At 47.0% G+C, this 24131-nt stretch overlaps 1 protein-coding gene across 4 annotated transcripts in view; it reads left to right on the top strand.

Annotated features, from left to right (window-relative positions):
* The first annotated feature begins 921 nt into the window (after positions 1–921).
* Positions 922–24131, top strand: part of TNRC6C (trinucleotide repeat containing adaptor 6C) — a 73101-nt gene continuing 49891 nt past the window's right edge. For all 4 annotated transcript variants that reach the window (XM_032456714.1, XM_032456712.1, XM_032456713.1 and 1 more), the window contains exons 1-3: positions 922–969; positions 1674–1695; positions 21082–21408. The gene's annotated coding sequence lies outside the window, so the exon portion shown is untranslated. The remainder of the gene's footprint in view (positions 970–1673; positions 1696–21081; positions 21409–24131) is intronic.

Here is a 24131-nt window from a genome sequence, read left to right as displayed (position 1 = left end):
GACACTAGACCACGCCAGAGCTGCACGGTTGCTAAGAGACTGCTCTTTCTGGACATGTGGCTGAGATCCTCACCAAGTGTCCTCAGAGCCACATGCTGACCCCACCCTGCAACAGCCAGACAAGGGGAACGCCCCTTCCTCCTGCGGGTCCCTCCAGTGCCGTTCATGAGAAACCTCTGCCTTGTGCTCCCCGGAAAGGAGACGTCGTAAACGATGGCTGTCCGTTACCGCGGGGTGCGTGCTGCGGGGCGCGGCTGGAGCTGCCGGTGCTGGATTGAGAACTGACACAGCGCCCCTGCCAGCCGGACACTGTGCAGCATTTAAGTCACCGCTCGTGGCCACCTGACTTTTCCAGGCACTGCTCTATGCTGTGTCCCAGGGTGTTCTTGCAGTAGGCCAGCATGCTGGGTAGGAGTCTTTGTTTAAAAACAACTGGTTTGTCAAACAAACGTAAAAGGTGCACATGAGTCACCTCCAGACTCTGACTTGGCTGGGCTAGGGTGGGACCCGGGAGTCTGCACTTTGGATAGGAATGATTCTGACGGTGGTGGCCCCTGAGACAACACTCTGAGGACTGCTGGTCTGGGGCCGGACTGTAGGAACTGTGTCTTTCCCCATTTTGTACCTGTTACACTGCCTGACAAAGGCTGGTGCTGGACAGATGTGGGCCGAGTGAACGGGCCCCCGAGAACCCGGGGCTGCCTGCTGCAGCGCTGCCCGGGAGGGACGGGGTGGGGCGGACGCTGGGTCGAGCATCTTTCCTCAGGTGCGCGAAACTGTCTGACCTGAACTTTCTGCAGCTGCTGTTTTTCCATTTTTTGATTTAAAATGAATGTTATACTAATACTACTTTTCTTTATATTTACTAGGGAGAAAGAACAAGAAACACAAAAAGAGGAACGTTTGATGGAAGAAAAGAAAAAGAAAAAGCAGGAAGAAAAGAAAAAGAAGGAAGGTGCTCAGAAAAAGGTTTGACTGGAGTTCCTAGTTCCCTGTGTCTGTCACCACTGCGTCCCCCTGCGTTTTCATAGCCGTTACATTAGGGAGTTTCAGTTGATTTTGAAATTCAGTGTGCTCAGTCCAGAGTGCTAGTAACATAGGGAAGGAAATAAGAGAGCTGTGTTCTAAAGGAGTTTGATTTTAGTTGGTGGTGAAGAATGTCTGTGCTGCTCTGCTTAAACTCAACTGTCCAGAACAGCCATGTCTGCGGGCCAGTTCACTGATGATTAGAAAAGCTGCAGGTAATCTGTACAGCTTTGGCAAGCATTCTTTTATGGCTCTTATTAGCAAGTAGTAAAACGTAAAGCCCTGCTGTAAACATCATGGTCATACTTGAATTTCACGGCATTTAATGTACCAAGTTTTGCCATTTGTTTTGTTCTTGCCTAGTTTAATGCATCCTGAGGCTCAAGCTGTATGCCTTTTAATCTAAGTTAAAATAGAGAGCTCAAATGAGCTCCCAGATAAGGGTTTGTTTGCAGTTAGATCAATATTGGCACATAATTAATAGCATGTAGACAATTGTGCATATTACCCAATAACTGATTTTAATATATTAACTGGGTAAAAACTTACTTTTAAAGTTTCTAATGTTAAAATCTGCTTATAAACTTTCATAAATGTGTGCATTCTACACATTATTATTCCTAAAGCATTTCTGATTTTTTTTTCAGGCTGCTGATCAAAAAACCAAAGGTAAGTTTATTTTGTTTGTGGGGGTACATTTTATTGCAGTACCCAAGTTTATGATGAAGATGACTTTTTTTTAATTGGTAGTTAAAAACATAGACTCTAACCCTGCCTTTGAATCTGCTTTTTATTCACTGTGAAATTCTTCATTTATCACTGGTTTTCCATCTGCATCTTGGCATTTGCTTAATCTAAAATGCCTAAAGAATGTTCAATTAGCTTTCTAAATGATGCTTTATAATTTTCCTTTGGTATGATTTTCACCAAACGAGGATTAATCTGATAAAGTTGATCCAGTTTGAATAAGAACAACCAAAGGGTAATGAATTTTTTTTGAAGCTTCCAATTTCTCTTTGCCGACTATTAATAATAAAAAGAGGTATACTCTTTCTGTATTCCCTCTTTGCCTGTTGATGTGCAAAAGGTTTCTTTTTCATTCTCCAAGTCCGGAATTGGCTCATGACTGTCCCAGTGAGTGCCGTGCGAGCGCGTGTGGTTCTCACGGTAACGTGGGCGTCTCTGATGCGCGGGGAGGTGAGCAGCAGGGAAGCCGCCTCGAGCCCTGGGCTCCGTCCCTGACGTGCACGGGCGTCCCGTCTTGTGGTGACGGGTCGCGCCCTCGAGACTCGCACACACCGGCTGTGCTTAACTTGGGGCGAGTTAACTGCACTTCTTGAAGCCTCAGGTATCTCGTATTTAAAGTGAGATAAGTAAGTAAATAAATAAATAAATAAATACGTTTTTAAAATGAGAAAGATAATGAGCGAGTGGTTCCCACCTCCTAAGGCTGCCGTGGAGACTGTGGAGAAGGGGCAGGAGCAGGGCCCAGTGCCCACTCGAGGTGGGCCGTGACGGCGACTCTGCGTTTGTATTCTGTTGGCCCGTCTCTCGTCACCGAGGGCGCAGACACGGTGGCCCCGGCGGCCCCGCTGCGCATGGCCCGCTCTGTGTGGCACTTGCAGTTTTCAAAGCAGAGTTTGTATGATCTCACTTGAACTTCGCGATTAAGCAGGGCAGGTGCTAGTTGACAGTGAAGAAAACTGAGGCTAACAGTGGGAGGCACGTGGCTTGCTCTTGGCCCAGCGTTAGTGTCAGGACGGGACTCAAGGGAGCCCAGGCTTCTGACCCCAGTGCAGCAGGCCTCGGGCTCCCACACCGGAGCCACAAAAGAGACAGGTTTCATGTCAGTGAGGATAGAACGGCACCATAGTTTTCAAAAAGGACCTTTTTTCTCTCACGCCCGTCAGTGACAGTGTGAACTTACGTCACACTTGTCAGAAGGGCCCGAAGGGCTGTGGAACAGTGCTGTTTTGAATTTATGATCTTGAATAAGAAATAATGGGTTCTTGTAATTGTCATTTAAAAGTGCAGTATTATTGCTCTGAATCATCCATTTCATCCATTTCCCTTTTTTTTTTTTAACATTTTGAGGAGTTTTTACAACCTGATTCAACACCAGCTGTGTTCTGTGGTCATTGTCACTGTCTTCTCTCAAAACAGTAACAGATTGCTTCTGACTGCACAGTGACTGTGAGCGGCATGCCCGCCTCCCTGCACAGAGCTGCTGCTTTCTGTCCCTGTTCTGATGAGTATTTGCATTGCTGACTCCAAACCACTGGGTTTTTATCTTCTCTAAAATACTGCTCCTTTGGATACAATTTGTCAGTAACTGTACTAACTATAACTAGCCTTAGAACAGAACATGATAACGATTATTAATGTCCATCTAAACAAAAAACATGCTTTTTGGATTGTAAATAACCCAGCGGTGCTGCTGGGCAGTTCATTCACAAATATGAGCAGCACCAGGGTCTGAATTCTTCTCAGACTCTCCGTCATTACTGGTTCCCATCAAAACTGACTCCCTGTAAGGTGGTGGTTCTGAATTTCTGACTGGACATGTGTGTTAAATAAATAACACAGGCTGGGCCTGCCTGAGCGTTGAGAGGTGTGGTGGGAGCGGTATTAGTGCTCACACAGAGCGCAGGCCTGGCCTTTCACGTGCTTCCCCTGCTCCAACCTCTGTAGCCAGGAGGGCAGGTGCACACGTGCCCAGCCCTGTGCGCACGGGCAGTGGTCCTGAAACCAGCACCCTCGTTGGCAAATACTTTCAGACAGACCCTGCATGTTTGTTATTTCTGGTTGCTGATGGCATTGTCTGCAGTGTACACACGAGTAAACTGAAGCTATGGAAGTTTGCCAAATGCCCCCAGGACTGCATGGCTAGTGAACAGCAGGGCTGATGTGCCCGGAACCTTCCTGAACTCAAAGCAGCCAGGAAAGGCACGCAACAGATGTTTATCAAGCATTTACAGGGTCTCAGTACCTACCAGGCTTCAGAAGTCTGGTAACTTAGACAAGGTGGTGGAGCCGGTGAGTGACAGACTCCAGAGCCAAACCTCTTCCTGGCCCAATGTGACCACCCACTTCGGAATCAGGAGAAGCTGAGGACCCTGCTCTCACCACAAGGCAGCGCCCGGAGGTCTCAGGCCTGAGTTGTTAGAACACAGGAAAGAGTTGAGTGACTTGAGTGAGTCCAGGAGTTGAATACTCTTATAAGGGAGGCTGCCGTTATAAATTGGATTATATAATATGCTGAATCAATTAACAGAGTAGAAAGACGTTCGAATTGATTTTATTTTGATTATTAGCTCAAACTAGAGCAGATCAGTAATTTCCTTGCCCTGCGAGCTACACGCACAGAAACAGCGTGAGGAAAGCGGTGCCTGCCCTGTCTAGCGTTACGTTTGACTTAGTTTTCCCAATTACTGAAACTTAACCTCTTTAAATTTGGGTTTATTTTAAACATTTTCAGAAAACTCTTTATATCATACACGTACGTATACCTTTCTGCTTTCTTCTAAAGAATAACCAGCCTAGTCCATTCTTGATAGATCAGTCTTCATTATAGCATTAATTATGCTTAAATTTTTTAAATCTGGCTATAACCATTGAACTTGAACTATAAGTCTTCATTTAAAAGACTAATGGAGAACTGAGTCTCACTAGGAATTCTCTGATTAGCTTAATCTAATACATAGCATGCATCTCCCCCGCTCCAATCTGAAAACTAGGTGTCTAGAAATTCTGCTTTGCAAAATTATGAATAAAATAAAATTTGGTTCCTGTTTTTTCAAATCCTGTCTTGCAGTGTCTTTGTTGAGTTCATTTTCTTTCTATTTTAAGCTTCAGGCGAGCAAGTGAGTTGATCTGAAACCCTGAGCCCCCCGCGCTCATACCCAGCACCCGCCCTGCTGTCAGGTGGGGGCCTCACTGAGTCCAGCTCGGGGACTTTTCTCCACGTAGTGGACTCACCCTTGCTTTCCACCAGTTTCCCCTTGTCTGTCCCCCGCGTGTGCACATCCTGCGGTGGGATTGGTGTCCCATGCTCCTCAGGAATCCGATGTGTGTACATGCCCAGAACCCTTTTCTTTCAGTGCTCTCTAGTCTTGAGTGGTGGTAGTTTCAGCCATCTTTTCCTTCTTTTTCCTCCTGTGATGAAAAATGCAAGTAATATGTTCTCATTGTCTAAAAAGAAGTTAAAGTTCACTTGAAATCCCTCCATCATGAGATATCCACCAGTTAACAGTCTGTTGACCGTCCCTGAAAGCATATGGATACATAAATACGGGTTTTATATGGACTCTCCACCACTTCCCCTAATTAAACACTTCCCCATCCCTGCCCCTCAAGGAAACGCACTAAGCAACTTGGAAACCTCTGTGTCAGCCTATTTAGAAACAAAATAGTCCTTTGTAAATGCTGCTAAACATTGTCTTTGCAGTGGTGACCACTGAGCCATCTGAACTCAATGCCTTAGTGAGGCCCGAGATGCTTTCATGGAGGGGAGAGTGGGACTCAGATGTAATCGTCTTTCGAAGTACCAGTGATGTGTGCGTCGTGTCCCTGCTGTGGGGTGACTAGTGTCTGAGTGCTGGGCGCTTCATATTGGGTTTTGCTTTGGTAATCAGTCGTCTCTGTTCTTTATTTGAGGGACTGCCCTTAATTAGGGCAGAGAAAAGAAAAGCTTCTATATGTGATGACTTTGAGCCTGAGTTTTCCGTATTGTCTTCTGCGTGTTTTCATGGACTTAGAGGGGTTTTTTTTTTAGATTAACTATAGAAATACCCATAAATATGAAGTAAATTTTAATTCCATAGTTGTAGCCAGATTTTCTCAAGTTCATAAAATAGAAAGGTAAGTTTTCATACAGAAAGCTCAAAGGTAATTATACCACATATGAGAGCAAATATCTTGATGCCCGAATATGGCTCAAACACAGTGAGATTAATGATTCATTGTTCTGAGTCATAAACTTAAAAATTCATACATTTTAATTAGTTTCCTAATCTTGCTTCGAAAGGACTGTAATTTAAGTTTTGCAGTCAGATATTCAGTTTCGGCATGCATTCAGTTTGTAATTCTTAATTTTAAGAAAAATCTTTATGTGCTTTTGTTAATGTAAATCAATTAAAACCATACTGTTTTAGTAGCCTTTTATTGTTATAAGAGTTTGAGGGGGTCACAAATTACATGCACTGTGCTGACCTGCTGTTAAGGCTCGTCCTAAACATACATCTATAAAGCTTTTCCTCAATATGAGTGAAAAGCAGTGAGAACTGAGGTTTAAAGCATACCTTCCCAATTTCATAGTCGGATAGAGATAAAAACAGACCCCGCATTTCTGCACTTCACCTCGTTAGGCGGCGCTTCTCTTGGGCTGAGCAGTTGATTGCTCTTTGTTTAGTCTTTTGGGGTCTCAGCACAGCGGCCAGCAGTTAGTGTTTGTAAAACCACAGGCCTGTGTTTCCCTGAGTCACACTGTGTGATGCAGTTGGCCAGAGTCCTTGAATTTACATGTGCTCACCTTCGTACCGTGTCACCAAAACAAATACTATTTTGAGTATATGAGTTACTTTTAAAGCCAGTAGCTGGATGTCTAGTCAGCCTGCTGAGCACAATATATTTTATAAAATACGGCATTTTATTTGCATGTCTACAAAATTAATAAAATCTTAGCGCTTGAAGGATCCTTAGAGATTACGCATTTCCTATGTTAGATGGGAAATGAAATTCAAAGAGGTTAGGTGATTGTTACAAGTTTTGACAGCTAGTTAGTGGCACAGCTAGAACTAGACCCTCATCTTCTGGTTGTCAGTTACATCATTTTTCCGCTATCATATGGAGGGGCTGGAGACGTAGATACTGTGTATGTATCATCGGTACCGTATGACTGTTCATTTTAAGAAGTAACTTATGAACTTTTCAGATAAGGCTGAAAGATTTCTAAGAGACTTACTATATGAGGGATCTTTATAGGATGGTGTCTTATAGGATCTTAAATCTTAGCTGTGTCTTTCTTTGGCCAGTTTGCTCTATGCTTAAAGGAGTTATCTAATTATACTATTAAAACTCTACAGGAAAGAAAGTATAATAAATACGTGAATATTTTTTTCATGGGAACAATGGAAAGTGTATTAAGATGTAGTATTTGTCCCCTACATATGTAGGCAATTTAAAAGGATAAAAGTTTATTGGGAAAAGAAACCTAAGGAAATGTATATATATCTTTTTTCTTGATGAAATAGGAGAAGAGAGGAGGTAAGCTGGTGAGAAGGGGAGTGGCATGCGGCTGCGGCATCACAGGCCCCTTGAACCGCATCTCCTGGCGGCCCTTCTGATGGGCCTCGGACAAAATGCAAGTCTGCGTCTCAGTGGAGCCGAACTTCACTAAGACGTTAAACATCAGGGCAGTTTCCAAGGTCAGAGAAAGCAATAGCTCATGGCTCTAAAGGAAGCTGCCAGTCTGCTTTCTGAGAAATAATTTGCTTACCCAGATTGCTTTTTTTTGCTTTTTTTTTTAACAGCTTTATTGAGTTATAGTTGACATATGGTAGGCTGCATATAGTCAAAGAGAACTATTTAATAAGTTTCGGCATGCGCACACCTGAGAAACCATCCCCACACTCAAGACAGCAGCCATCACCCCTAAAAGTACCCCTGTGCCCCTCCCCAGCTCCACTCTCCTCCCCCTCCTCCCCTCACCAGTCTCTGGGCAAACACTGACTGCTTTCTGTCACTCCAGGCTTTGTAGACGATTATGTAAATGGAGTCACACAGCGTGCACCCCTGGCCGCGTTCACTCACAGAGTAACACTTACGAGATTCATCCCTGTCGTGTGTGTATCTTTCCTTTTTCCTGCCGAGTAATACTCCACTGTTTGGATACATCACAATTTGTTTAGCCATTCATCTGTTTGTGGACATTTGAGTTGTTTTCAGTTTTTAGCTATGGTGAATAAAGCTTCTGTGGACATTCATATACAAGTCTCTGTATGGTTATGTGTGCCGTCGTTTTTCTTTGGTAAATATGTGGGAGTAGAATGGCTGGATCTTCTGATAGATGTATGTTGAACTTTTTCACAGTGACTGTACCATTTCTCAGTTCTCCCACATCCTCACCAACGCTTGGAAAGTCAGTCTTCATCATTTCAGCCATTCTGATAGGCGTCGTATCTCTTTGTGGTTCTGCCTGGCACTTCCCTAACGGCCAGTGACGTTGCACATCGCTGTCATGCGCTTTTCTGTCATCTCTGTGTCTTCCTTGGGGAGTGCCTACTCAGGTATTTTGCCACTTTTTATAGAGTTATTTGCTTTCATACTCCAGATTGGTTTCTAGCATTAAATTGGCCTCTAGAGTTGGGCAGGAAGCCTCATCACTGCAGCTGAGTTCTGCAGGCCTCAGTCCTTCCCCCGTCTTCCTGTGTGTGCAGTTGTTTGTATTACAGGGATATCAGCAAATCTGCACTTTCAGTTGTGATCACGTTTTATCTGGCTTTTAATGTACCTACTAAAGACTGCGTTGATAAGTGAGCAAAGTATTAGTCACATCTTATTATCTAGAGTTGTCAAGTTCGTTCACTAATTAATTTAATGAACAGTTTATAAATATCTATCAGACAGCTGACATAAGTTCTCTGTTCTCAAGAGATACATTAATAGGAAGAATTAGCCTTATAAGCAAATGGATATATAAGCAAATGAATGCAGTAAGGTGTTCTGAGGGTTGTGATTGATTTATCCCTTACCTTCTGCCTGTAAGGATTTAAGTTACATTTATTTGATCATCTTTTGTCCAATATTTATATTTCCATAAAGAAGGTAACCTGTTTTTTAAAACTAAGTGAGAGAACTGGGGGAGGGACAGCAGTGATGAGGCGCGGCACGGGCGCGCGGAGCTGCGCCCCTCCGGGTGGCCCTGAGTTAGCTGTGGAGACGAGGACAGGGAGGGATGCCTACCCTGTCCCCCAGCCCATCCCACAGGCCGGGAGAACTGTGCACTCGTCACAGCCTGGCCTACCAACAAAGGAGGTGAAACTGGAGAGGTGGGAGGCAGGGGCCTCGCTCATTGTCAGTCCCTGAATACCATCCTGAGGATTTCGATTAGGTCTTTTAGACCAGAGAGAGCTGTTGGGGAGCTCTAAGTGGGAGAGTGACATCATGAGACTTGTATTTTAGAAAGGTCACTGAAGGGCCAGATTGAAGATGGAGGAAACGGCTGGAGGGAGGGCTGGAGCAGCGGGTGCAGTTAGACCACTGCCTGCAGATGCTAAGCTGAGCGGCGGGGGTGCAGGAGGAAAGGGTCACGTTGATGGAACAGGCAGAGCTCAGGGACTGGCTGGGCTGCGGACCGTTTGAGCCAGCAGATGTGTACTGAACACCTACTGTTGCCTGGCTGTGTGCTCTTCAAGTCCCACTCTTCCGGAGTCCTATGGGGAATGGACGAAGGCATCAGTCAGGATGCTGTGGGCACAGTTACCAAGCGCTGTGATGGAGAGGAGCGTTGATTGACAAGAGCACAGAACAGAGGAGCCCGGACTAGGCTGGGGTTAGGGAAGGCATCTGGGTGGTGCCTCGGTTGGGGTCTGAAGGATGAAGAGAACGCAGCCCGGCAGGGGGAGAGCAGAGGGGGCTCAGGGCCCCCCACCCACAGGGAGCAGCGTGCGCAGAGGCTGGCAGGGGTGTGGCACTTTCCAGGACCTAAACACACACATAGCGGCGGAGCCCCAGCGTGGTCAGCACGGGAGAGAGCGCTGTTGGGGGAGTACAACGGGGGATGGGGACCAAGGCCTGACGGAAGTGGAACGTCCTTTTCCTGCGAGCAGTAATGAGGCTTTTCAAAATAAACTGGCAATACAAGGCAGTTTTCCTCCTGGTCCGGCCTTCTGACTCGGGGTTGGCTGGTTCACTTGGGCACCCTCTTCTGGCAGTTGTAGGATTCTGCACTTTGGAGGAAAGTGCAGATTATTTCTATTCCACGATTTATTGGTTTATTAAAACATGCACACAGCCCTACTGCTGCGCGTCCTGGGAGAGCGTGTGTGAGGCAGACCCACTTAAACCTCTGTGTGTCATGAGATTTCAGATTTGCTGTTTGTTTCCAAAGCTTGTTCAGGAGAGAGAGGTCAGGATGGAGGTGAGGGACTGAGAAGCGGCTTGCTTGCTGGGCTGTCTCCACCTGCAGGTCTGTGCGCTGCGGTGCCTCGCTGGGGAGTGTTTCAGTTGACCGCACATGCTGAGAAGGCTGTAGAAGAGCCAGCATGTGTTCATGCTGTATTGGCTACCTGGCTTTAACATAGGCTGTTATTTTCTGTTTTGATCTTCTAAAGCAGCTGGCCGGTGTTTAAGAGAACCTAGAAGTATTTGCCAGTATGATAAATAATACATTTTCTTAGAGTAGAAGAATCCAAGGACCAAAACAAGGTAACCTTTTAATGAAGTGATTCTTATTGTTAGTAGTCATTATTAAAATAATTTTACTTGAACATTTATATTATCCAGCCTATTGAGTAGAATTTAATTTAATGCCCTTCAGAGAGGTGGCTGTAATACATTAGAATAGAACATATCTCTAAACAGCATTTCTCATTAGCAGCAGACACTAAGTTAATGTAGTTAGTAGCAATGAGTTTGGGCTCATTTTGAGTTGTGCTCTAAAAGTTACCATGGTGACAGATCAGCCAGAAGCCATCAACAGAACAAACAGAAGGCCACCACTGTGTACCCCACAGGGACTGCCAATAAACACAGCAGATGGACTCTCGATCCTCATCTCTGTCTCCTACTCACATCTCGTTGTAAGGGAACTTCTGGCTGCAGTGTTTGTTGTAGTATAGGCTGCAGAAGTAATTGTAAAATGAAAGTATTCCTTGGAGTCACCGATTATTATAGCACAGAGGAAAACTTCTCTTTCATAGTCATGTTTGCAAACAGCCAACATACTTATTTCAGTAAATTTAAATTTTTAAGAAACTCTGAAGCTTTGAGTATATATTCCGAAATGGCTAGGACTAATGCAAGATTTTTTTTAATGCAGGATTTTAAAATGTTTTTTCCTTTTTGTCACTGTGTGATGTCTGTGCATAAGAGAAATTCTGTGCTTTATCATACAAAAACTATTTCCCAAGTTCTACGGTACCATCAGTTATCAACATATAGACATTGATTGATTAACGTCTCACTGATGGGAGTTGGCGGGTGAATGAGGAAACTATTAAATTTATGCACCAATTGTCAGATGCATCCAAATTTCAGAAATAAGACATTGAAATGTGTGAATTAAAGTGTCCCTCTAGGTTAACATTTACCTATAAAAAGTTACTTTTAAAATAGGCCACTCGAACCCACTGCATGCCTATTGTCAGTGTGCTTGAGGCTAGTGGAGGCAGCCTGTGAGACTCTAACGGCAGGTGTATGGAGGTAAGTCCCGTTACAGTAGATGCCATCAGAAGGAAACAGTTGTTAAATGTCTCGCTCACACCATATGCTGCAGTGCTGTCTAGGTGAATGAAAGGTTTAAATGTACTACGTGCTTTAAAAAAAAAATGAAACCTGTGCTCTTCACCAGAACTGAATTGAAGGGTGTAGAAACAAAGCACTCTAGCTATTTTCAGCAGAAATGAGTTTAAGTACAGGCAGTTGGGTGCTTATGAAATCATGGGGGGTGGGGGCGTGCCCCAGGCTGGGAGGCAGAAGTGACTCCCCACAGGGTCCTCCAGAAGAGCTGCTCCCTGGTGAAGAATCGGGAGGCCCCACTGGCACTGCTGACTTCAGGAGCCCAGTATCACTGCTGCAGCCCAGCCGCTGGAAAGCTGCCACCAACACTGTCTCACCACCAGCAAGACAGTGACTGGGACCCAGGATGCCATGTGGAAACTCCCACCGTCTCCAGGGCTGTGCTTACACTCAGAGCTGGTACAGTGGGCAGAGGGCGCCCGGGTCCCTCTGCGAGCCAGGTCCCTCACGCACACGCCTCTCGTGGGGGCCTGAGTCAGGCCTCCTTGCAGCTGTGAACAGACCCTGCCAGTCCTGCTGCTGGTGCACCTGTCGGGAAGGAGGCACCTTTTGCTTGCTGCTCTGAAGTGCTTTTAAAATGCTGGGATGAAGTCAAAACTACAGTGAGATACCACCTCGCACCAGTCAGAATGGCCATCATTAAAAAGTCCAGAAACGATAAATGCTGGTGAGGGTGTGGAGAAAAGGGAACCCCCTACACTGCTGGTGGGAATGTAGTTTGGTGCAGCCATTACGGAAAACAGTATGGAGATTCCAAAAAAGACTAAAAATAGACTTACCTTATGATCCAGCAATTGCACTCCTGGGCATACATCCAGAGGGAACCTTAATTCAAAAAGATACATGCCCCAGTGTTCATAGCAGCACTATTTACAATAACTAAGACATGGAAACAACCCAAATGTCCATCGACAGATGACTGGATAAAGAAGTTATAGTGTGTATATATATATATATATATATATACAATGGAATACTACTCAGCTGTAAAGAATAATAAAATAATGCCATTTGCAGCTACATGGATGGACCTGGAGATTGTCATTCTAAGTGAAGTAGGCCAGAAAGAAAGAAAAATGCCCATATGATACTACTTATACGTGGACTCTTAAAAAAAAAAAAAAAAGGCAAGAGAACTTACTTACAAAACTGAAACAGACTCACATAGAAAACAAATTTATGGTTACCAAGGGGGATAGAGGGTGGGAAGGGATAAACTGGGAGTTTGAGATTCGAAGATACTAATATATATAAAACAGAAACAGCAAGTTCATACTGTACAGCATGGGAACTATACTCAATATCTTGTAACTTATGGTGAAAAAATATGAAAACGAATATATGTATGTTCATGTATGACAGGCACTGTGCTGTCACTGGAAATTGACACAACACTGTAAACTGACTAGACTTCAATAAAAAAAATAATATATATATATATATATATATATGTAAAATGCTGGGATGGCTGTTCATTAACAACATTTGTATAGTTTGTTAACAACACTTTTCAAGCAGGGGAAATATGAGACCCAAATTAAGGAAGGAGGCTTGGGCCAGACCAGAGGTCCAGTCCTCTGACCCTGAGTGCGGCTGTCGCTCTCCCTCCTAAGCTGTTGCCTCCCCTGACCTCTCTGAGTCTGGCCTCTCTTCTTCCCTTCTTTACGTCGTTATCTGCAGTTCATCATTTAATGTGACTTGGGTTTTGTTTTTAATCAGCACAAGTAGTTTCCATTACTTCTGTGAGGAAAAGGATTATTCTAACTGACAGATTTTTCTGCTTGACCAAACTTTACTCAGGCTCCTGGACCTTGTCCTGTGCCCGTCTGTGCACTTCCCTGTAAAATCTGGTCCTGCTGAGTCAGTTTAACCGGAACCTCCCCCCGTGATATCTGATCAGCTTCTCTGTCCTCCACGGCCCCCCGGTGTTGTCTGAGCCCCCTGGCCTGCCTTCAGCTAGAGTCCTGTTAGGTCAGTGCAGCCGGAACCCCCTCCCCGTTACCCCTGATGTTTCCTCTTGGTGTTTGCTGTCCACTGACACCTGCCCCCCACCCCAGCTCCTTAGCTGTGAGTTCCCACTTGCCCGCACTGTATCCGGAGTTGAGCCCAGCCTCTCTTCCCCGCTGGGAAGTAAAACCCCACTGAGGTGGTTGCACAGTGATGGCCCTGGATCAAGTCTGCCTTATCTTCAACAAGTGTCATTGAATGTTTTCTTTAACATAATGTAAGCACTTACAGTGCACTTACTGTGTGCCAGACACTGTTCTAAATGGCTCTTAACATATATTAATGCTCACTTTTCAAAGAACCCTCCCAGTGAAATATCGTTACCCTCACTTCATCCTCCACTTGCCTGCATTTTACAGATGGCACCACTGAGGGACAGCCAGCCAGTGAGTGGCGGAGCTCGCAGCCACTATGCTGCATCTCAAGAGAAAAAGCACGTGGGATTAATAAACCCCAAAGTGTGCATGGCCGTAATTTCCTGGGAGAAGGTGGGGTACACAGCCAGGGAGGGGCGGATAGGGGCCTTTGGTAGAGTTGGCAACCTTTTCTTTCTTAAGCTGGAGACTGGGTACATGGGGATTTGCTGACCTTTTTGTACATCTTAAATATTTCCAAATAAAAAATTTTCTAAAAGAACGTCTTGGTGGTATGATTTGGAAACACGTCAATGCACTGGGCGCCCCATGCTCCCCTGCTCTGTTAAGTTTCTGACGAGCAACGTAAGGTGGATGATAGCAGGAACGAACTCCTAGGTGGGTCCCCGCACAGTCCAGAACGGATGTGGAGGGTGCTGCTGCTCTGGACCATGGCCCCCGTGGTTCTCCTACCGCGGAGGTGATGTCGGACAGGACCCCTGGCCCTGGAGCCTGCCCAGACAGGCTCTTGATCAAGGCCACCTGCTTGTTGAGTTTAAACTGCCAGTGACAGTCGCAGCAGCTCGACTCTCCAAGAGTTGGTGATCACAGGAGCCCGTCCCCAGAGAGCTTCTGCCCAACACTGGAGGCTTCAGGCTTCTCCGTGTGTTGTGGCCAAGACAACACCATGGAGTGACCCTCCACCAGGCTGCCCCTGGGGGCTCTTCCAGCTGTTGGCCAAGTGATGGAATCCAAACCCTAATAAAGTCTACGCCTGCCTCTCCGGCCGTATGTCCCGCTGCTCTCCCCTCAGGCACTGGGCTCCAGCCACACCAGCACGGAAGCTCTTTCCCACTTCAGGACCTTCGCATGTCCTGCCCCAGCCAGTGGGAGTGAGGTCACAGACGTGGCCCACGCGCACCAGCGGGCACACTTCGCCTGGTGAGGTTTCCCACACTCAGCCTAAGTGTCACTTCCTCGGAGGGGCTTTCTCCCAGCCCCTAACCTAAGGGACTTACTTTCATGTTCTTGCAGCAACTGGTAACTGTACGTTTGTGGAATCACTTTTAAGACAGTATCTGTCTCCCACTGGACTGTGAACTACAAGGGTGAGAACCGTATCTGTTTTCCTCCGCGCACAGTGTCCAGCACAAACAGGCCTTCACTGAGTATTTCCTAAGTAAGTCGGTAAATGAGGAGACTGACACACAGCGGGGGGTGGGGGTGAAAGTCATAGGCAGATAACATTAAAAAAGGTGAGCTCTTGTTTACCTGCCCAGCTCTCCTCATTTTTCACAGCACTTAACGCCTCCTAGTGCTTGTTTACCTTATGCGTTGTGTTCATTGTCTTTCTCCCCTCCGCTGACGCCAGGCAGGAGTGGAACGTTCCCAGCGCCTGGAGCAGTGACTGGGCTGTAGAGGGGCTCCGGCGCATAAATGAGGGAGTGGCATCGATCTCCAGCACCTGGGGTCTAGGTCATAGACGGAGAGAAGGGGCTGGGTGGTACCAGGATTCAGAAGCATGTAGGGAAAGTTTGAAACAGTTACAATAAGGGAGTTTGGGCAGAGCACATTAGAGGAATTCTCTTTAGCAGTAGGGGCTTAGAATAGCATACGTAGGAACTAGACTTCGTCACTTTCAGAGCCTGCAGTTTCAGCCTGGACACCAGAGTGGTGGCGGGGGTGCTACAGGAGGACGGACGCAGAGTAAAAGGGATCCAGATGGCAGGACTGGGGCTCGGGTGGCAGGAGGGAGAGCAGGGTGGTGCAGGCTGGGTCACCAGGGGAAACTCCTCCTCTCCTGGTCCCCTCTATGCAAGGTGTAGAGCAAAAGTTTGAAAAAGAGCTCCTTCTGGATGAAGTCCTCCAGAGCCCTAAGGGGCCCGTCTGAGCTTCCTGCCCAAACTAACCTGTTGTTTTGGAAGAGCGATGATAGGATTTTTTTTTAACATTTTTTATTGATTTATAATCATTTTACAATGTTGTGTCAAATTCCAGTGTTCAGCACAATTTTTCAGTTATACATGAACATATATATATTCATTGTTACATTTTTTTCTCTGTGAGCTACCAGAAGATTTTGTGTATATTTCCCTGTGCTATACAGTACAATCTTGTTTGTCTATTCTACAATTTTGAAATCGCGTCTGTCCTTTCCCACCCTCCGCCCCCTTGGTAACCACAAGTTTATTTTCTATGTCTATGAGTCTGTTTCTGTTTTGTATTTATGCTTTGTTTGTTTGATTCTTTGTTTATTTGTTTGTTTTAGATTCCACATATGAGCGATCTCATATGGTATTTTTCTTTCTTTCTGGCTTACTTCACTTAGAATGACATTCTCCAGGAGCATCCATGTTGCTGCAAATGGCATTATGTTGTTGGTTTTTATGGCTGAGTAGTATTCCATTGTATAAATATACCACATCTTCTTTATCCAGTCACCTGTTGATGGACATTTAGACTGTTTCCATGTTTTGGCTATTGTAAATAGTGCTGCTGTGAACATTGGGGTGCAGGTGTCTTTTTGAAGTAGGGTTCCTTCTGGATATAAGCCCAGGAGTGGGATTCCTGGGTCATACGGTAAGTCTATTCCTAGTCTTTTGAGGAATCTCCACACTGTTTTCCATAGTGGCTGCACCAAACTGCCTTCCCACCAGCAGTGTAGGAGGGTTCCCCTTGCAATGGTAGGATTTTATAAACTATTTGGACCCTATTGTGACAGTGCCTTCTGGAAATTTTAACTGAAAGCAGAAAATTACTTCTTGGAAAGGAAATTGTGGGAAAGACTTGCTTTCTTATACAAGGATCTGACGTCTGTCTTTTCACCAGCAGATGGCGCCCTTACTTAAAAGAAAAAAGTAAAAGCTTACTAGGCAAAGGAGAGGAACCACAATGTCTTGCTGGAAGTTCTTTTATTAGCCATGTAGTTATTCTCTGATTTCTACTCTTTTTTTTCCCTAAATAAAACATGATTTGTTGACCGTCCACAGATCAAGTTAAATTCCCATTGCCCTACTGTGTTCTACTGTGTGAAAACAGATGTGTAAGGTAGGCTGGTTTGCGAGCCTCTGCCGTCAAGGTGTGGCCTTAGATCCGGGTCTGTTTGAGAAGAGGAATGCCAGGCTTTCTTTGATGCCCTGCTCTAGTTCTTTGAGAGATTTGGATCTAAAGAGAGTGTATGGCTTATCAGATACTGCCCATCAGATGCATCTATATTGTAATAATAGACTCAGGTTCCATTTGTTGGTTGAGGTTATGTTAGTTGTCTGCTCGTTGCCAGGATCTGAAAGATTCTGGCTTATGCCTGAGAAGGTTTATCACTATCTCATAGAAGAGGCCAGAGGTGCAGCTTGGCAGGGTCAGAATTCTTGGTTCCCTCCGTGTCATGCTCTGCTAAATGAGGCTTCTCTTCCTTTTCCTCCAGATACAGGGTGCCCCCCAGGCCACCAGCCAGAGTGGCAGTCGTTCAGGCCGCTGGGAATAGGGTCGAGAGTGCGCATGCGGGGAACTGGGGAGTGAGTGCTGCGCCCGCCCTGTGCCCCGGGCCCCTGGCCCCGCCTGTTAGTTTGCAGGTATCCAGTGATGCTTTTCTGTTTGTGAGGTAGGACACCAGTGTTTCTGCTAGTGCAGAACTGGAATAGGAACGCTCTCACCTGAAAAAGCCGGTGACCCACCACGGTGGGCGGTCCTTTATGAAAACAGTTATTTAAATGCAACAGGTTTCTGAGAAACCAGCTCAAACCTCACTCTCTTTCAAGAAGACAGTGCTGCTTCTAGACCAGCGTGTTCCCTGAGAGCTAGAACCTGAGCCGCAGATGTGAGCTGCATGAGGAATTTTAAATCTTCTCGTAGCAAGTTTTAAAACTAAGAAGAAACAGGTGTGATTACTTTTAATAATATTTTTAACTCGGTATATTCAAAATGTTATTTCAATACAAAATCAATATAAAAACTATTAATGAGATTGTGTGTGTGTGCTAACTCTTTGAAACACAGTGTGCACATACCGTCACAGCACATCTCGGGTCAGACGCCAAGTGCTCAGTAGTGACATGTGGTTGGTGGAATGTTGGGCAGTGTGTGATCACCTTACCTCTGAATGACTGACTTCCAGTCAATACCCCCATGCTTTTGTGTCTCGTAATTTCTGTTTCCCCAGTTGTTGGTTCATTTCAGTGAGAAACATCTCATGCTTCAAGCCTTCCTACAGCAGCCAGCACCATCCTGGGCTCAGACCCAGGAAATTCTTGTTTGGCCTCTGGATACGTTCAGTTTGAAGGGTAATGGCTTTCCAGGCAGCGCTGTCCAGTGCACGACTGAAGATCGAGGCCAAACTCGAGGGGACAGTGTGGGACAGGCAGTATTTGGGTTTCAGTAGCATAGGGATGATGGTCAAAATTGTGCAACTGGATGACCTCGCCAGAGTCCAGGGCAGAGACTGAGTCCGAAGACTGGAAGTCCATTTGTGGTTAGAGGGGCCAGCGGGGCACAGGGGAGTCTCTGAAGGACACGGGAACGGGGTGAGCGTTTCATCCAGTTGTGGGTTGACAAGTATAACACAGGGTGACTTTTGTTCTCCTCGTAGCTCGATGCTCTGCTCTATTAAGAGCACCTGGGATTCCAGGCGAGCACTCAGATAATCCCTTCAACTGAAAGTTCCCTTTCTTTTCCCACATGTAGCTCCGCGTTCCCCTTCCTTTGGCAATCACAGAGGGGGCGTCCTCACCACGGAGAGGAGACGCGAGACGGGCTAGCGATGCGCGTCTGTTCGGCACAGCGGCGCCCGCGCAGCCTTTGGCACCCTGCTGGGGCTCTCATCCTGGGAGCGCTTGTGTCTGACGCGCAGTCCAATAGTCCAGGCGGTTTCCTGTCCTGCAACAGGAGCTGGTCGTCCTCCTCCCTATGAAGGGCCGGGTAGCAGATACTGTAGACTTTGCAGGCCATGTGGTCTCTGTGACCTACTCCTCGTTTTTTTCCCCACTTTTTACAAATGTAAGAAACACCTAGCTCACCTGCTGGCACCCGCCCTGCTCAGCAGTTATTCACGAGGAAAGGGGAGCCTGGCCTAGAGGACTTTGACCCTTAAAATGAGGCTATCTTAGGTATGAAAAGGACTCTGAGTAATGCATCAGGTAGATAGCACAAGGAAAACTGAATATTCCCTATCAAGTATCTTAGAATTGGCGGTTTAGATTCAAAACTAGTAACTGATAACGCTCATTTATTTGCATACTTCTTCATTTCTGCGCCAGGAATTGCTTTTCCTCTTCCTCTGAAGGTTTTGAAGAAAAATAGCCCTGCTCTTGTCCTTTGATCTCCCTGAAGCGGTAACAGCAGTGTCGTGGAAGAGCAGGGGCCGGGGTGGGAGCCGGGAGTCCTCGTCCTGACGTCCTGCCGGCAGATGTGGCTGCGGGGTCTCCGTGGCGAGGGCGGGGCGGGGCGCCTCACCCTGAGGCTCCCGTTGGCCTGGTTCTCTGCTGCTGTTACTGAAGCGCTGGGTCTTTTCCTTGCGTTCCTCCTACTGCCGGAACCTGCTGAGACCTGGTGCTTTAATTCTAGTTGCTCTCCTTCAGGTTAATGAGTTCAGGTGGGCCTTCTTCGCTTCCAGCCCGTGGAAGGGCAGGACGACAGGTGGAAGAACCTCGACTTCGATGGAGGCTGGCGGCCCTGCCGGTTACTGCGGAAGGGAAGGGGTCTTGTGAGCAGGGCAGGTGGGGCTCTCTAGCTCACGGCTGCGGTCTGTATTCCGTCCTTGCCTCCCTCCTCCCCTTCCTCTCAGTTCTCTCTGACGCTGACCAGTCTTCCGGTGTGTCGGTGTGCCGCAGTCTGTATCCTATAGAAGGACGTCTTGGTTGCTTCCAGTTTGGGGCAATTTGATTAAAGCTGCTGTAAAAATTTCTGTAGAGGTTTTTTGTATGTGGACACAAGTTCTCAACTTATTTAGGTAATGACTTAGGAAGAGCCTTAGCAGTCTACGTCGGGGTGGAGAATGGATGGTGGCTTCATCCGGGATTCAGGGTCACGAAACAGGGCGACAAGGAGAGGCCTTGCGGACACTGGCTGTGCACATGGCCTTGGGGTGGATGGTGGTACCCACGCGGGCGACGAGAAATGCAGGCTGGCTGCAGGGGACAGTGAACGGCAGTCACATCTATCCCCAGTGTGGACTGGAAGCATTTCGTACTATTACTCACACAAGTAAGATGTATGGAGAGCCAGGTCTACATTCGTTTGGCACATAGCTTTTACTCAACTGTGCGATCAAAGACATCTACAAATTAAGTAGAAAAAATTTTTTTCAAATAATATAAATGTAATGTCCTGGATGTTAATGTTTCGAGTTCAAGACGGGAGCGACCTTGAGGCTCAGAGTCTGGCTTTTTGCGCCTGTTCCCCTTCCTCGTCGGGATCACTGCTCACCCCTCTTTGCGTTGGGCGGCTCATTAGCGTCACCCCTCAGGGCTGTCACCCAGCCCTCCCACTCCTCCTCTCTGTTGACGTTACCGTGAAGCCTTCCTTTCTGCCGTGCACCCTCGCAGCATCTTGACTTTCACTCCATGCAGATGCATCCTTTGCGAACTAGCCCGCCTGCATTCTTTTCCAGTAAATCTGTGAGGGATGTCTTTGTGGTAGTTACCATCACCACAAATGCTGTAATATTCACATAACCCAGAACGCACTGATGTGTATATTTTTTACTATCTTCAGAATTAAAATGAAAATATATAAAACCTCATAGATATCTGATGATCCCTTAGTTTTAAGAAACACTGACTGAGAGCAGTGGTTCTCAAAGTACGGGCCGAGGGTGTCGGCCTCCCCTGGGAACTTAGCAGAAATGCAGATTTGCGGTCTTTCCCCTCCAAGCACTGAGTTCCCTCAGCAGGGCCCAGGAATCTGACTCCGGCTCAGGTGTGAGAACTGCTGCTCTAACCTGGCCTAACCACCTGTCCTACTGGTGAGGGAAGTGGCCAAGAGCTGCTGCTCAGGATCACAGCTCGCTTATAGGAATACTGGATCTCAGACCTGGAGCTCCGTCAGGCCTTCAGTGCAGTTCAGTTTCCACAGCGCTCCATTGTCCGTTCTTCCTCGCTTTAGGTTTTGTTTGCTTTGGTTTGGGTTGGGTTGAAGGAGCTGTTACTAAAGCACCGGGGTCTTTTCCTTGTGTTCCTCCTAGTGCCAGAACCTACTAAGACCTGTTCAAGCCAGCCCCCACCTGCCGGGACCAGTACCAGTACTTCCACCAGCACTGTCGCCAGCAGCAGCAATGGCAAACGCGCGTCTGCCAGCGGCCAGCAGCCGGCTGCGTCCCGCTACCTGCCCCGCGAGGTGCCTCCACGCTTCCGCCAGCAAGAACAGAAGCAGCTGTTAAAGAGAGGTCAGCCGCTGCCCGCCGGGGCTCTGACCAGCGTGAGCCCGACCCAGGGTGCTGGGCCTGCAGGGCCGAGCCCCCCTCCCCTGCCGGGAGCCGGAGCACAGCAGCCCCCCAGCAAGCCCCACCCAGGTAAGAGCCAGGGCTGGTTCTTTCTACCTCAGCACTGGTTTGCAGTTGGCTTCGCTGCCCAGTAATAAAAATGGACATATTGTGGTCCCTGTTTACTAGATACGTGATCAAGCTAGCTGGCTAGCTAGACAGGTCACAGGTGGATTGATTCATCTCAATTGCATTTTAAAATTTAATTCTGTTTTCCCCTACTTACATATATTTTTCTCATGTATGTTCAGATGGCATTAGCTACTTCAGCTAAGTCTGTTGCTCACAGTCTGCGTCAGCACATATAAATCTGTCAAGGCAGATGCTTTAGAACCCTGCAGCGAAACCGTGTAAATCAAACCCCGTTCTCTCACTTTACTAGGCTACCCCATGGCCGCGCCCACACTTCTGTGCGGGAGGTAGTCGCATCTTGTGGGAGTGGGTGTTTCTAACCGGAACTGACACAGGCGCCCGGAGGCCAGCATGCCTGCCCTCTCCCCTGCAGGCCCCTGGGGGCCTGGGGCTCTGGGCCATCTGCTGCTTGTTGCTTCACCACTGGCGTTCTCTTGGCTCCCAGAGAATCACCACTTGCCCCTTTGCTCTCCGGCTTCCAGAACGTCCACACCTCTCATCTCCTCTCCCCTCTTCCCATCTTCTTGACCTTCTGGGTTTATACGTTTGAAAATTTCTTTATTGGGAGTTTTCGGGGAGTTTTTGAAGGAAAGCGAAGTATGTGTGTTCAACTGCATGATTCTTTGTTATTTTCTTAAATCTTTCTATTTCAAGTAATTTAACTCACGACTGGCACCTGGTCTAGCATGGAAACCATGTTGGCTGATGGAAAGTTGGGTCTGTCATTAGAGACTGAAGGAGGCCTCTTGTATTAGATTGGAATTTAAAAGAAACATGTCACAATTCATACTAATATTTGTTTTCTTTCTTGTGTTGCCTTTTCCTGCAGGGAATAATTCCAACATGACATTGAAGTATTTATAGCAGCATTTCTCAAAACCATGACTTTGTGGTTTTGTTCAGAACAAATATTTTTAGACAGCTTTGCCATGTCTCTCCAAATAGTCTTGACTTTCATCTGCTAAATTCCTGGTAGAGGGGATATAGGTCAATGATTGTCAGCAAAAAGCTAGGAAGAAAAGAAATGATCAAATGTTTTTGTTGAATATAATCTCCTCTACTTAACTGCAGCCAGTTTATCATCAAACTTGCAGTTACTTTCTGCACTGAAATACGGTCCCCCGACCAAGCTTCACAGAGACATAGACTGTATAGGCGGCTCCTGCAGCTTGGTGTATCAATTTAAGACCCTGATTTTGAAACACTGAAAAAGCAGCGCCAACAGCCCTGTTTTTTCTGGGCTTCTCTCATTGTTGGAAGGTTGGCGGGCGGTCCTGCATCAGCGCTCTCATCAAATGCTGGCGGTGCGCAATGTTGCTAGTATTTTCTTAGACAAGTAGAAAATAATCAAGGAGTTGATTCAGTAAAATTTCATATGAAAGTAATATTCTATAGTAAAATATTTGTCTCTGTGCATATGATATCCTTCTCCAGAAAGTTATTCCTAGTTCATTGTACTTTTAAAATGTATACCCTGAAGACTAAATCATCACTTTACATGTAAAACATCTCAGGAAGTGGAATCAATCTGAATATTAAGGAAATGAGAAATGGTTGGGGTGTTGTTGGTTTTTTGGTTTTTGTTTTGTTTTGGTTTTGGTTCCCAGACAAAATCTTCCTTTTACACCAGCTTGGCCTCTTCCCCAGCTCTGTCTGGTATCACAGCCGGGGGAGTCTGACTCCTCACCGCCCGCTGGTTCAGCGCTCCGCTCGGAAACCCGCCCTGGTTCCCTGGCTCCTGACGCAGGCTCAGCTTCTCTGCCTGGCTCAAGACCCGTCCCCACCTTGTCCAGCCAGCATGTTTCCTTCTGTCCTCGTGGCCTGCTTTCCGTTGTGAGTGGGATGGTTTCCTTACTGCCTCCCAAGTCTGCCACACCCAGTGTCGTCTTTCCCAGCACGTGCGCACGCTTGATTGCCCTGCTCTTTCTGTCTCTCCAAATCACTGTCACCCCACCCTGCATGAGCCCCTTCAGGATTTCTGCCCTCGCGTGCCCCTCGAAGCTGGAAGGTGCCGTGTCCACAGCCCCAGCCTCCTCGGGTTGTGTACCGTGTGACCTGTATTGCATGCTGACTAAGGTGCCCTAAAAGGAAAGGGTCTGGGCTGCCTCCTGTGTGACAGGTTTAGCAAAGCAACAGGAAGCCTAAACTGGAGGGGACACCCTGGCAGCCGGCCCTGGGTATGCCACCGCTGGTGCTTCCGGTTCTCACCTAAAAGGAGGCCTCGGGCCCTTCCCTCGGCGCGCTAACTCAGACACTCCCCGAGAGCTTGTGGGGTTCCGTCAGTGGAAGGCATGCTGGCCTGCCCGCCGGGACCTTGAGCAGTCAGCGCGGGGACTGTAGGTGGGCGTCCACGGGCACGGGGGTCAAGAGACTGGCCCGATTTGGTTTCCAGACCCACGACCCCTGTGTGGGTGACCTTGACCAAGGCACTGCCTGCACTTCGGGCTGCTCATCTGTAAAGTGAGGAGATCCCTACTTCACAGTGTTTTGGAGATGTTGTTTGTTTCATGCTCCACACAGGCCTGTGTGTAGTAAGTGCTCAATAAATGCAGGTGACTCCTGTTACGTGGGACTTGGGAGACTGTTGAAATAGACCATAAATATGTACCTGTCTTTAAAAC

The sequence above is a fragment of the Camelus ferus genome, chromosome 16 (genome assembly GCF_009834535.1).
Source record: "Camelus ferus isolate YT-003-E chromosome 16, BCGSAC_Cfer_1.0, whole genome shotgun sequence".
NCBI classification, from domain to species: Eukaryota; Metazoa; Chordata; class Mammalia; order Artiodactyla; family Camelidae; genus Camelus; species Camelus ferus.
The sequence above is the reverse complement of the archived record's forward strand: the minus strand, read 5'-3'. Positions and strand labels throughout refer to the sequence as shown.